Genomic DNA, 14,111 nt, shown 5'->3' on the forward strand with positions numbered 1-14,111 from the left:
ATGTACCAGGCTCCATTCCAGGTACTCAGGACGCATCAGAACACAAACATCTCTGCCCTTACGGAGGGAAATGACATTCCAGTGGGGGTAGTGGATCAAAAACAATAAGTAAGTAACGTATGTGGTGGTAAGTGCCTTGGGAAAGCGAAATGGGAGTTGGGAACAATCGTGATCTTAAATCAGGTGGTCAGGGCAGGCCTCAGCTGGAATGAATGGGTCCCCACCTGTACTTTATCTGAAACTCTCCTCTGACATTCTTGCTTATACTTTGTACTTAGGTATTTACACACACGCACACACACATACACACACACATACACACATATGTGTGTTATGCCTAGGTTGGCTCTCTTCCTAGGCTGTCAGCATCCAGAAGTGGCTTTTATGCCTGATTAGTATTTGTATCCTTTTCAGCATCTAACACATAATAGGTGTTCAATAAAAATTGGTCAAATGAATGAGTGCTTGATAATTGATTTGCTGAAGAGAATTATGCGGAGTCATTCTTCCTTCCTGACTATTTTATACACACAGAGCCTGCTGTCTTTATGTCAGGTATCAAATACCTTGGACACTTTGCGAAGAGCGTTCACCCTTAAATTCAGCCGAAGGGTTGATCGGCTTCAGCGGCCTTTAGGAAGAAAACAGAACTAAGCAGGGCACACCCACAGGGTGGGTGGGGGGCAGGGGCAGAGAGGTTTTCTGTCTGCAAAGGATCTGCTTTTCTAAGCTGCATCAGTTCTTTTAGCCTGGCCAGGCAAGCTTTGGTAAATGTTTTTGCTTCAGGGGACTGATGAATGCTTTGGTGTCCCTGAAGTATTAATGTGGTTTTACGAAAGGTAGTGATACCTGGACCCTGAGGGAACGCAGTGGAATTAGGTCAAGTAACTCCCTGTTTGGGAGGGAAACCAGGTGCAGAGAGATGGGGTGGGAGAGAATTGTGTGGTGTGAGTGCCTGGGCACTGTTCTGGCCCGATCTGGGCAGAAGACCTTCCCCTATACCCTGAAAAGGACAATTGGTCTTGTCTGTTGCTGTGAAACTTAGACGAAACTTACACTCCTCGGAGTTCCTCCTGCTGTGCTACATCCTGTTTGAAATTGCCAAAAGAGAATACTAAAAATGGTACCATTGATAAAAGAGCTTCCACTTATCACTATGGACCCATCTCCATGTTCAGTTTCTATCCAATATCGTAGTTCTCATAGCTACCCTGGGAGGTAAGGGTCACCGTTCCTTCTTTATGCGCAAGGAAACTGCCATTCCAAGAGGCCAGTTTCGCCCAAGTTGCCCAGACAGTAAGTGTCAAACTGAGGGTTTGACTCCAGGCTTGTCTGGCTCCAAAACTTGGCCTCACGACCACCAAAGGAGAAGAGAATTACTTTTTCGTGAAAAAAATGTGGGGTATCCCCTAAAATGTAACCGTGGAGACCACGGAAACACAGTCTAGGCAGTGCTGCATTTGCATAGCAGTGTGTGCTGCGGTGACAATTCGGGACAACACAGTACCTCTGTGATGGTTGCAGCAAGTGGGCCACTTACACGTGCAACCAGATGCTAGAAAGATGTGACCAAAATGAAAGAGGTTAGGTGAGCTTGGTGAGGTTATGGAGGGTTTGCTTTTTCAAAGTTTTCTTTAATATCATTGATATATATTTCTAATCTCTGTCTCTCTCTCTCTCTCTCACACACACACACACACACACACACACACACACACGTGCAGTATGTTTAGCCTCTTGCTTCCGTGATCCAAGGCCAGCCCAATGCAGGGCTACACTGGTGTCTACCACCCCCAAACCCCCAACACTCTCTACCACATTCCTTTCTTGGGTTCCCATCTATCCAAGTAAATCAACAGCTTTCTCAACAGTGACTGAGGGTCTTGCCATTTCCTTTCAATCAAATCCTTTTCTTCTGTTTAATCTACCATCTATTTCCATATACCAATCCTGGAGCAAGTAGACACTCGAAATACTTGTTTAAACAAATCCCATCCCACCAAATTATAGATTTACCCACTTGCACTAAGCTTTCAAGTTCATTTTGCTTAATTGCCACGATCCGAGACTATAAGCCCCCTTCCAGCTTCCTCTGCGGCCCCACCCACTGTGCTAGGCTCCAGCCAGGCAGATGCATTTCAGTTCTTCAGACCCACTGGATTCTTTCCCACCCCAGGGCCTTTGCAGATACCATTGCTTCCCCTCGAAGTGAGCTTTCCTCCCTCCACCTCCGATCTGACTCTTCCCAGGTCCTGCTGCTTCTGGCCTTTGGACTCTCAGCTTGAACACCATGTCCTGAGAGGGGCCTCTTACCACTTTCTGCACAGCGGGTCGCTGACACTTCATTCTTTATCGCTACACCTTGTTTCCTTTGTAGTCAATCACTATTTGTAATTAAGTATCTCTTTGCTGCCTTGCTTAGTGCCTTTTTCCCCCCCGGAGGATGTCAGCTCTATGAGGAAAGGGGTGGATTCTGTCGTTTTCAGCACAGGTACCCGGCGCCTGAAAGAGCCTGGCACAGGCTCTAATAGATGCTCGAGTATTAACTGAATTGAATGAATGAATGAATGATTTAATGAGTATTTTTCATAATCTTTTTCTCATCTTTTTTTTTTTTAAATCCTTAAAAATCCTTGGGTACTTTCTCACTGCTATTCTTCTGGTTATATAAATGAACGATTTTTTCCCTTGAATGTGGTTTTGGGGTTTTCGGTGTACATTTTCCCCCTTTAAGGTTCAGGGGTCATTTTATGTTCTCTGACCCTTGTGGGCAGATCTGTCTTGTTCTTCCCTGCCCTAGTAAGATGTGCCCCTTTTCTTGACAGCCAACTGGGAAAATCAACAGGACTACAGAGAACAATATATAGAAGGGAGGACATTGGGGAGTGAGGCCCTGGGATTGAGGCAGAACATGAGAGAGAAGAAATACTGCCGTGGACATGTGGCCCAGACTGCTCTCTAGGTAGAGGCACCTAGAGGGAGAGATGATTTCTTCACTAGGATTGCAAATCCAGCCTCAGGCTCTGCGGCGGTTGTGATGGCAGGTGGAAACCGTCTGTTCAAAGTGAGCTCTGCCCATTAGCAGCACCAGCAGCACCTGGGAGCGTGTTTGCAATGCAGTCTTGGGCCTGGCATCGGACCTACTGAATCAGAATCCGTATTTTTGCCGAACCACTCGGGTCATTTGTATGGCCAATACATTTTCAGAGTCACCAGTCTACTCAAGAGGACTGCTGGAAACTCATTTTGCTAAAGGCAGAGGAAACATCTAGTCAATTATTGGCATGTGTTCCCAACAAGTTCGTCTACCAGGAGGGAGGGAAACTGCTTGTGCGAGCTCTCCTCTGGCCGCAAAGAAGGCTGAAGCTGACATGAGCTGGGACAATGAAGGTGATCTTCTCATTTAACCTGGAGTTCCTGAGAGCCGAGATGGGGGTTTGGGGGACAGTCAAAACCGTAGGCGACAGAGGAGTGGATTTCAGAGATGAGCATGATGCAAGGTTCTTTAAGGGAAGATGGACGACAAGGTGAGAGCCTTTAAAAACATAACCTCCACTATGTATGAAACCAAACACCATGGCAGCCGAGGAGGAAAAGGAGGGTGTCTGAAAAGGCGGGTGTGGCTGCCCAAGGTAACTTATGGAATGCAGACATGCACAGAAGGAGGAAGGAAGAGCACACGACCGAGCACGAGTTTAGAAGACTCACTTGGATCCGTACCAAGAGCGGCAGGTGGCTAAGGCAAGAGAAAAAATGTAAGTTGTTAAAGTGTTGACGACAAGAGCTTCTCTGGGTAAGTGTGGAGCACAGAGGGCTAGAGAGGAACATTTCTGCTATTTGGAAAGCAGAGGGTGTCACCGGCTCAACAAGGTCCGCCTGACTGCTGCCCCCACCCCCTACTCTGTCTCTACCACATCCTTCATGGCATTTATTGCTGCTTGGAATTAGGTAGTCTATTTCTTGTTTTCTCATTCATTATCTACTTTGACGTCTTCTAAGATGTAAGCTCCATGAGAACGGTGACTTCATTTTCCTGATTGGCCACCAGATTCCCAGTGCCTGGCCCGCGACAGGTGCCGCACACATGTGAATGAATGAACCAAAGTTTGCGACGAAGCCGAATGCCTCAACCCCTGTGCTCTGGGGGAGGTATCCAAACTCTATACACTTCTGTCTGCTCTCTCCAGAGCTGGACATGAGGCTCTCCAAAAGACAATAAGCTTTTAAGAAAAGAGGAGAGTTAGTCGCCTTCCTTGAGAGCCCACGCTGGGTCTTCACATGTGACATCAATGATGCCCCTGAGATCTCCCACTAATAGGGGTGGTCTTCTTATTCCATTTAACAGATGAAGAATCGAGGTTCAGGGAAGTTAAGTGACCTGCCCAAAGCTACTCAGGAAGCTAGATGTGAATTGAGTCTCTCTGGTTCCAGAACCCACGCTCTTTCTATTGTATTGTATTGAGGCTTGGCAGGAACTGGAATTAAAGAGAAATGAACCCTTTAACTGCTTTAAATAAGCGTACATCTCCAAGCCCTGGACAAGGTAAGTATAAATTATTGCCACAACAATGCCGCTTAAAAAACCATTCCAAAACCCTGTGGTGGATGACAGGCGCTTATTTCTTGGTGGCGTGTTTGTGGGCCGGCTGGGGTTTGGCTGGTCTAGGCAGAGCTCTGCTGGGCATGGCTCCCCGCTATGGATTGGGCCCAGGTTTGCTCCATGAGTCTTGCTTTATGCTGGGACCAGTGGGCCTCCTGGGGCCTGTCCTTCCCTTGGTGGTGGCAGAGCACAAATAGAATGAGAAATTTGTGATACACGGGGCCTAGACTGAGATGGGGCATGTTGTTCCTTCTGCCGACTTTCCAGAGGCCAAAGCAAGTCACATGCAGCCAAGCTCAACACCAGTGAGAGGGGAGATACGTACCATCTCTAGTGTGAGAACTGCAGAGTCACGTGGCAAAGGGTATTGATCCTGGGAGGCCTGAACGATGGGGCGTAATGGTGCGATTGACCATAGGAAGGGTGTGGAACATACATGGCTAGCAGGGACTATGCCATGGGCTTTAAATACATGATTTAGGGGCGCCTGGGTGGCTCAGTCAGTTAAGCATCTGACTTGATTTTGGTTCAGGTCATGATCTTGGGGTCGTGAGATTGAGCCCCAAGTCAGCCTCCACGCTCTGTGGGAAGTCAGCTTGAGATTCCCTCTCCCTCCCCCGCTGCCCCTCCACCCCCCTCCCTGTGCGCGCTCTCTCTCACTCTCTCTAAAATAAATAAATACATCTTTAAATACACGATTTCATGGAAGTCCCTCAAAGATCCCATTTGGTAGGATTACCTTTATCCTTATTTTTCAACAAGAAAATTTAGGCTCAAATTGGGTAGCCTCTCGAGTTCTCCTGAAGTCAATGACCTACCAGGGACATACACCCAGGTCTCTTTGGCACCAAAGCCCATATTCTTAGCCCCGACTCAACTCTATGGAAACAACCAGCAGCTATGGTGGAAGAGGAGCTGCCAGAAAGTTTTCAAAACCATGTGGCTGACGAAGAAGGGGCCAGAAGACTAGATGCACCCAAATGGATGAATTTTCAAGAGGTGGGAGAAAGTGGGTTCCTGAATCTGTATATGAGCTTGAGTTTCTTTCTGTGTCATGGATGGATGTCTTATGAAATACTCTAGGGAAAAAGCCGTCACTCCTGTGCCTGGGCTAACAAATCGGGCCAGATGCTGGTAGGAGACCAGTGAATTCATCTGAGCTTCCTCAGGCTAACGCCTCAGCTTAGGTGGGTAACGGTTCAGCCAATCTCTTCTGCTCCCACTATTGGTTTTCTACTCTTGTGGTCAGGTGCTGCTCTTTAACGCCTGACAACCTTAATTCTCAATTTACGTATTCCCTGGGCCTTTGATTCGGTTCCCTTGGGGGGCGGTTTGAGGGCTCCTTGCGTGAATGCCCGTTCCTGCTGCTTACCCTCCCTGCCTTGCATATAACTCCCAGACACAGCTTGGCACCTGCCCCCCTTCTCTCCTTACTAACCTGGCAGCCATCAGGATTCGCCCAAGTCCTATCACCCCCCAAGGAGAGATACCTCCCTGGAACATTCTAGAACAAATTGAGGACAAGTGGTCTGTGGGGATTTCTAAAGGTAATTCATGAAGGTAGCCTGAGATCAGTAAGGATGAACGTGGTCTAGCAAATCTGATTCCCTTTGTGAAAAAACGGGACTGCCAGATCAAGGGAGGGTCATGAGGGTAACGTCCTGGATTTTAAGGGGTTTGACAAATCCTTTCATGATCTCTTTTAGGAGATTGGGAAACACAGGCTGATTTCGGACAAATAGATTAGTTCTTGGCTGGTTAAACAATGTTGCTGTCATTAATCAGATGTGCTGATTAGTGACAGCTTGAGGGAGACTGCTGGCATAGAACAATGGAACTCTGTCCTCAGCCAGATCCTGTCCGGGTCCTCCCCTACCCGTGCTCCCCCTCCCCCCACCCTCCTTTGTCTCTCTTTGAACAACTTGGATGAAGGTACAGGAGGCTGGTTTTTAAAATTGGTGGGTGGTGAAAAACAAAGGGGGGTAGCGAACACACACACAAAAGCCAGGGCCAGGGTTTTTAAAATAATAATTAACATATACAGACCCTTACAAAGCCCTTCTTTAAAGAATGATCTTATTTAAGTCTCTAAACAGCTCTATGTGGTAGGTATGACCAATTATCCTCATTTTAGATGGGACTCGGGACTTATACAAATTTCCCCAAGATCATTCAGCGTTATACTATAAAGCACCCAGGTTTATGTCCTGGTTTTTCTGATTTCAAATTCTATATTCTTTAAAATGGGCTAAAACAAACAAGAGAAAATGAAGAGAGACATATTTTTAGAAATACACAAGCACAGATTGGGAGAGAGACCTGGTGTGCCAGCTGCCATGGGAATGCCTCCCAGCATCACTCCCGGGTCCCCAGATCTGTGCCATAGCCCACTGCCTCGCTCTTTGACAGAGCTGACCTTCTCATCCCCAGACTGTCCTCTTCCAGGCAACTGGTAAGTTCATCCTGCTGGACACGAGCAGGAATGCGAACTTGGTCCCCACCCTCATAAATCTACCACCTCCCAGTCTCATTCAGGGGTACCTGTAGCATGGTGGAAAGGCACGAGCTTAAGGGGCTTGCCAGTCACTGGCACCAGACTCTCACCCTTTCTGGACCTAAGAATTGGCTTCAGTAATCCAGGAGACTTGAGGGGATTTTGATTCCTCCGGAGAATGCCCACAGCCACTTAGCCCTGTGTTTATTCTGGTGTACCTCTTGGGGACCTTCTCAGATTGCAGAAGGGGGCTCTCCAGAGTCATCCAGATAGGCGGGCAGATTCAGGAACTCATCTCCTTTCCTTTACTTCCTGGGCAGTTTGGTAGGAGAGGAGACAGAAAGAAGGGGAGGTGGAGGAAGGTACAGAAATGGTGGGAGCAGGAACCTTTGTGAACTTCTTTCTGGGTGCTGCATTGTGCCTTTCTGAGTCCCTCTGTCGTCTGGGTGATACAAGGAAGCTACTGTTTGCCTAGAATTTAATACTTCCTTCTGTTTGTTGTAATCCTTACCAGGACCAGGTGTGTCTTTTGGTTTTTGAAGTTTTCATCCATGGAAGTGTACTCATTTGGCACCATAAAAGTACTTTAAACAAGACACACGGTTTTATATATCATAAAAGTAGAAACAAATTCAGTATTTTCAAAGCAATATATTTTAAACTATGTCCAAATACCAAGCTCTTACCTAGGGCAATAACTGAACTCTCCTGGAACAATAGATTGTAAAGTTGATTGATTGGTTTTGTACAAGTGTAGATAATAATTTACCAAAAGCTTCCTAGGATAGGGACGTTCCCCACCATGCTGCGGTGAGGCCAGCAAGACCTGATGGCCAGAGGCCATGTGCCCTCATCTTACCTACAGGTCCAGTTTCTGACAGTGGCCTCTGTGCAAACCCCCAATCTCCGAAATTTACATTCATAGGCATCAAACCTTGAAGTTGGTCCTCTAGCCTCACACTCAAAATGTTGCCTCTCTGTTAATCACTGTCCCTCCTTCCTATTATCATCAACTGCAGAGCCCTGGCACGTTTGTCCTGAGTTCAGTCTTCGCTGTTTGTCCTTCAGACGCTCCTACAGCCAACAAGCCCTCCCGTACACACACGCCAGCTTCACTCATGTCTCCGCACTTCCTCGTTAATCTCTTGGGTAATTCTGAGGTGTGGAATTGATGGGAGCAAGTCTTTTTTTTTTAAGATATATTTATTCCTTTTAGAGAGAGAGTGCACGAGGAGGGGACAGGGGCAGATGGAGAGAGAGAGAGAGGAGAAGCAGACTCCCGGCTGAGCGTGGAGACCCGACGACACAGGGCTCAATCCTGGGACCCTGAGATCATGACCTGAGCCGAAACCAAGAGCCTGATGCCCAACCAACTGAGGCACCCGGGCACCCCAGGCACAAGTCTTTTTAATAGTAATTAACAGTGTCATCATGGGCAACATACAGATCTACTAAATTTTGAAACAATTGGCAAAGCCAGTTGATCATTTGGTGCAAACATTCAAACACTTACTCAATTTAGCTGTCATACCTTCACTGAAACAGGATGTTTTACAGATCTGTGAACCGACATTGCCCCTTCTACCATTTTGAATATATGAAGGATTTATGTATTTACTCAGTGAAAATTGATTAATATTAGCATTGTTAAAACTATGCTTTAATTACTTTAAATACTCCACTGAATGATGTTTGCCCTGCTATATTACAGCATTAAAATTCATGTTCCCCTTAAAAGCCTGGACCTACGTGGTTCAGTCTCAAAATGGTGTCGTACTGGGGCGCCTGGGTGGCTCAGTCAGTTAAGCCTCATACTCTTGATTTTGGCTCAGGTCACAGTATCAGGGTCGTGAGATCAAGCCCTGTGTTGGGCTCCACACTGAGTCTGGAGTCTGTTTGAAGTTCTCCTTCTCCCTCTGCCCCTCCCTCTCCCCCTCCTTTTTCTCTAAAAAAAAAAAAAAAAAAAAAAAAAAAAAAAAGCTATCATACTTAAGAAGTACAATACAATAGCCAAAAGTAATTACAAAGGAATTCCACTCCTTCCTCATATCTCCTGGACAGTAAAGCCGATCGAAGCGCACGATACACAGACAATCCCTTCCTCACACACACATACTTCACACCCTTGGCTCAAGTTCCCCCGACCCCCCCAAACCCTTCCCCTCCTCTGCGTGTGCTGTTATTTTTCTCTTCTGTCCACACCATCTGTTCTTTCCTTCTGTGGATGAACTTAGCTTCTCTCCCAGTAAGAAAGAATTCTTTCTGGATAGAGGAGGAAAATCAGATTGGCAACTTTAGGATTTCTCTTAGATGCATGAAGAACGATGAAGTCTTTCACATGCTCTAAAGTGGGAAACACAATGAAAATGTCATATATTACCATGATTTTCGTAGTCACCCACTAATTATCAATGATATAAGGTGATGGAATAGATACGCCTTGCACCCCAAACAAATCACTTACCTGCTAAAAAGTACTCCCAGGTCTTTAATATTGGGTTTTATCCATTTTAGAACCCCCCCCCCACCATCTTTAAACATTTCTGAAATAAGAACATGCCTTTCAATGAATAATGTTTTAGAATCACCATTAGCCCGTTTCCCCCTCCCCCATTTTAAAGTCTCTGGAACCTTCTCATCAGGGAGGTCTGAGCTAGGATGAGGACGATTGATTCCACCTGTTTGGCGCGATTACTGAGCGCCACAGTGAGCGCAAGACCCTAATGCAACGGGGGGGCAGGGTTTCCAGGTCACTGTTGTGGAAGAGGCCGGAGGGGGGCAGCTTGTCCATGAACGGGAGGGACTCTTGGAGCAGGGGTCAGGCCTGTGGCCATCTGCTCTTGGGGTCTGGTAGCTCACCTGACTTAGGAGACCCAGGTGAAACGGAGCCTCAGGACTCCATTTAAACCTTGTTGTGCGGCGCACATCCCTCTTCGGGATTCCTTGCCGGGCACCTGGGATTCCTCCCCACCCAATTCCAATATCAGGCAGCCGGTCCTGGAGATACAGACCGCGTCTGAAGTCAGGCCCCTCATTCCTGTGCCATTCAGTCTTGCAGCCCCTGCAGGCACCTTAAGGGACCGCAATTCGAAATTGTACGAAACAACTGCACGATGCTGTGTCGTCCTGCCAGTAGCCCAGGGGCGCCGGGAAGGTGCGACCTTATTAAGGTAAGGAAGTGAAGGAGCACAGGAAGTGCAAACAATACCGTGGCCTGGGATGGAGATCCAGGACAGGGTGACTTCAGAGCGGTCAGCAGGACCTCAAAGCTAGGTTGTCCAAGCCAAAAACAACTGGGGCAGAAATCTATAGCTGCCGCTCCCAGGAAGCAGCTCTCCAGGAGAAGGGCAGTTTCCAGAGACCCTTCCCCTCGGGCGGGGTCTACGGGGAGACAGCAGTGCTGCTGGGAGCAGGGAGGCTCTTTGGTCTGGCTGATCCCCGCTAGGGCCAGGTGCCCAGACCCTGAGTAAATAAAGGGCAGTAGGAATGTGTAAGGGCTCACCTTTCAGAAAGTATTTCTGTCTTCCTTGTTTCCTTTACGGTTTGTTGGCTTAGCCCATACTGGGATAGTTTCTCCTTTCGGCCTGATGGTAGCCTGCTCGGGGCGTCTGAGTATCTGGAGAGCTCTTGTTAGTGTTACATCGTGCTAGGCTGGCCTAACGCCTGGTGGTCTTTGAGGAGGCTGACGGGGGCCTTTTCTAATTTCAGAAGGTATCAGATGTGGCCGTCCTAGTCCCCGCACCTGCAGGTATCCCCCAGCAACACCTGAACCCATGGCGCCCAGAATCTCATGGCAAGGGCGGCCTGTTCTTCCATCCTCCTCCAGCCTAAACCTGAGTCTTGCAGCCACCTGAGCCAAAGACACAGCAGCGCTGGGGCGAGGCCGCCCGCGCCTGGGACCCTGGGCTCTATGGAGAGAAAGAGGGACGAAATGGAGCCAGCTAGAAGCATTGGTCCCTTTTTACCACTTATCGAGAGATCTGTACACCCCAGGCACAATGTAATTCATCTTTTACCAACCTTCTCCCATGTAATCCTTACAAGAGCCCATATATCGGGGGTCTCCAGAGAAACAGAACCAATAGAACTGTCTGTGTACAGATATAGATACGGTATAGATACGTGTCTCTATCCACAGCACGTGTGCTGTATCTGTGTCTCCTATATGCAGATCTATACTCTCCCAAACAGCTATAGCATATGTATTCAGATTATATGTGTTTATATAATTTTCTATATATGAGAGAAAGATTTTTTAAAATTATTTACTAATTTTTATTTATTTATTTATTTTAGAGAGAGAGTATAGCACGTGCAAGTGGGGGTAGAGACGGAGAGAATCTTCAAGCAGACTCTCCAATGAGTGCGGAGCCTGACATGGGGCTTGATCCTGTGACCCTGAGATCCTGACCTGAGCTGAAACCAAGAATTGGATGCTCAACCGACTGAGCCACCCAGGAGCGTGGAGAGGAGGTGATTTGAAGGGATGGGTTCATGTGGCTATGCGGCTGGTAAGCCCCAGCTCTGTAGAGCGGGCCGCAGGTTGACTTGGGGAGGGCTGACGCTGCAGGTGAAGCCTGAAGGCAGTCTCCCGGCGGAAATAGCTCTAGCTCGGGGAGGTCAGTCTTTTGCTCTGTGCGGTCTTTTACCTGATTGCGTGAGGCCCACCCACATTATGGAGGGCAATCTCAAACTCTAATGACTTAACTGTTAACCTCAACCCAAACTGCTAACCTCATCGTAGACACATCCAGAATAGTGTTTGACTACCTGCGTGGGCACCACGGGCCAGCCAAGCTCACGTATAAGTTCACCAGCACAGGTGTGTATTACTGTACACATTTTACAGGTGAAGCAATCGGGGTTTAGACACTAAGCAATGTAACTGAGATCGCAAAGCCAGGGAGTAGCAGCTTTAGGCTTTTCTGTCCTTATTGCTTCAAACCCCCGTGTTTCTGTATTTAAAGCATGGGCTCTTAGCCATTTTGTCTCATTCTCTCCTTTCCTGCAGGGGTGCTGGAGAGCGTAGGTTGGAAAGTCAGTCAGTGTTTGCATATGAGCGGACTCTAAGGATAGGCAGAGCAGAAGTAGCTAAGACATGTTGGCCGGAGGAGGGGTGGTCTCAGGAACCAAGTAGGAGAGGGACCTGAGGCACTGGGCCTTGTCAGACCTACCAGACGTTGCTGGTTGGTTTCCTGGTGGTGAGCTGGACAGTGTAGAGTAGTTTGGGAAGGGTTAGTGACAGGTGAGAAAATGCAGCAGGGAAAGGACCACGAATCCCAACACTGGAGCAGGCGAATGCAATGGTGCTGATCTGTTCCCAGGGGAGAGACTGGTCTCGAGGCAGGACCTTCAGTGCGAGCTCACCCTTTGCTTACTCTAGGCCGAGAAGTCAGACTTTGGAGAATCCTGTCTCTGAGGAAACCCTAGCTCCAAAATGTTTCTTCCCTGAGGATGAGGTAGTCATTCCCCAATCCGCAACAGAGCCTTATAGACTCAGGTACCCTCATACAAAGCTCCGGGAACATTCACAAAAACTGGAGGGAGGCGTGTGCAAGGTTCTCTGAAAGTTCCATGGTGGCAGAACCACCAGGCGTATCTTAGGATCATATGACATCCGACCTAAGAGAGACCTAGGGGTTTACTCAAAAAAGAATTAAGGAATTAAAAAAAAAAAAATCAGAATTCAAATAAAAATCCATGTTCCAGGGCTCTTTTGAGAAATCAGACGACAATCAGACGACTGGCAGCGCAGAGTTCAAATTCCTATGGTAGTTGAATTGAGTTGCTGTGGTTGAGAAGTCCTCAGCTCAGGAGGCACCGGTGCGGGATCTCTGCAGTCCCCACCACCCCCTATTGCCTGCTGGGCACTGGGATTTTCCTTAGGCTCATTGTGCTCCCTTCCTTTACATTTGCTGCCTGCCTCTGGAATCCCTGCTGTAGACCAACGTTTCCTTTACCGAGGAGGAAACAAAGGCCCACAGAGGGGATCCGTCTTGCCCAAGATGAGGTGAATGAGGACTTGAACCCAGGGCTTTTCCTGCCCACCCAGTCTTTTTTCTCCACACCTGGAAGAGAAAGCGTTGGGAAGCCGTGCTCTCCGGATGCCAGTCTAGTGCGCTGTCCATCGTTATCTTCCGAATGCTACAAGGACTCCGGGCAATAGGAACCAGAAAGGGAATGTGAAGGTGACGGTGATAAGATTTTTTTTTTTTTTTTTTAACAGTAAGAGACTGTGACTCGGAGAGGAAAAAATTTCCCCAATCACAAAGATCAAGGAAGCAAAAATGTGGAAGAGAAAGAGGAAGGAAATTCAAGCTGCCCCAGAGTCGGAGCTGTCAGAAACACCAAAATCCCCCCAGACTGGGAAACATGATTATTACAGAAAGCCTTGCTTCGATCGGAGTCTGGGGACTGTCAACATTGAGAAACTTTAGAAATTGCAAATATTTTTTTTTTGTAGATGAAAGATAAAAACACACTTGGATGGGGAAAGGGGAAGTTCTATTTTTGGAGTGGACACTGGTCTGGAATAAACACTGTCCTAAAATCAGACAGTGATACAGGCACCCTGCTTCAAAGCTGAAAAAGAAACTTGATTTGCATTATCTTACGTGTTACGAAAAGCTTCGAATTGTTTTATGGCCAAAGGGGTCTGTTCTCCTTTTTGCCCCCCTGATGGCATCCTGTGATCTCGGAGAGATGCTTAAACGCCAGGAAGCTGCTGGCAATGTCTCAGACCAAATATCCATGAGAACAGATGACCTTGTTGGCAAAGTGGCTTTCTTTCTCACAAGGGTGGTTTTGTTTGTTTTTTTGTTTTGTTTTGTTTTTTTGGTTTGTTTGTTTCTAGCACGTGTTTGTAGAAATTAGTTCCTCCAGGACGGGAATCTTCCACCTCTGTTAGTTTGGGTCTTTACTGAGCTCTGAAGGGCCTGGGAGGCAGGAGAGGACCCCGCTCCCCCGAGGGTGGGTAGTGGAGCCTCTGAGCTTTGTGGTCTCTGCACTCCCAGAGCT

The 14,111-nt window shown here is 47.6% G+C and overlaps 1 long non-coding RNA gene across 1 annotated transcript; it reads left to right on the top strand.

Annotated features, from left to right (window-relative positions):
* The first annotated feature begins 5,314 nt into the window (after positions 1–5,314).
* LOC130543248 (uncharacterized) lies at positions 5,315–13,884 on the top strand. Its single transcript, XR_008958452.1, has 4 exons — positions 5,315–5,787; positions 10,145–10,264; positions 11,391–11,567; positions 13,321–13,884. It is a non-coding gene; the product is annotated as an uncharacterized LOC130543248 (long non-coding RNA).
* The last annotated feature ends 227 nt before the right edge of the window (positions 13,885–14,111 follow it).

This window comes from Ursus arctos, unplaced genomic scaffold (genome assembly GCF_023065955.2).
Source record: "Ursus arctos isolate Adak ecotype North America unplaced genomic scaffold, UrsArc2.0 scaffold_9, whole genome shotgun sequence".
NCBI lineage: Eukaryota > Metazoa > Chordata > Mammalia > Carnivora > Ursidae > Ursus > Ursus arctos.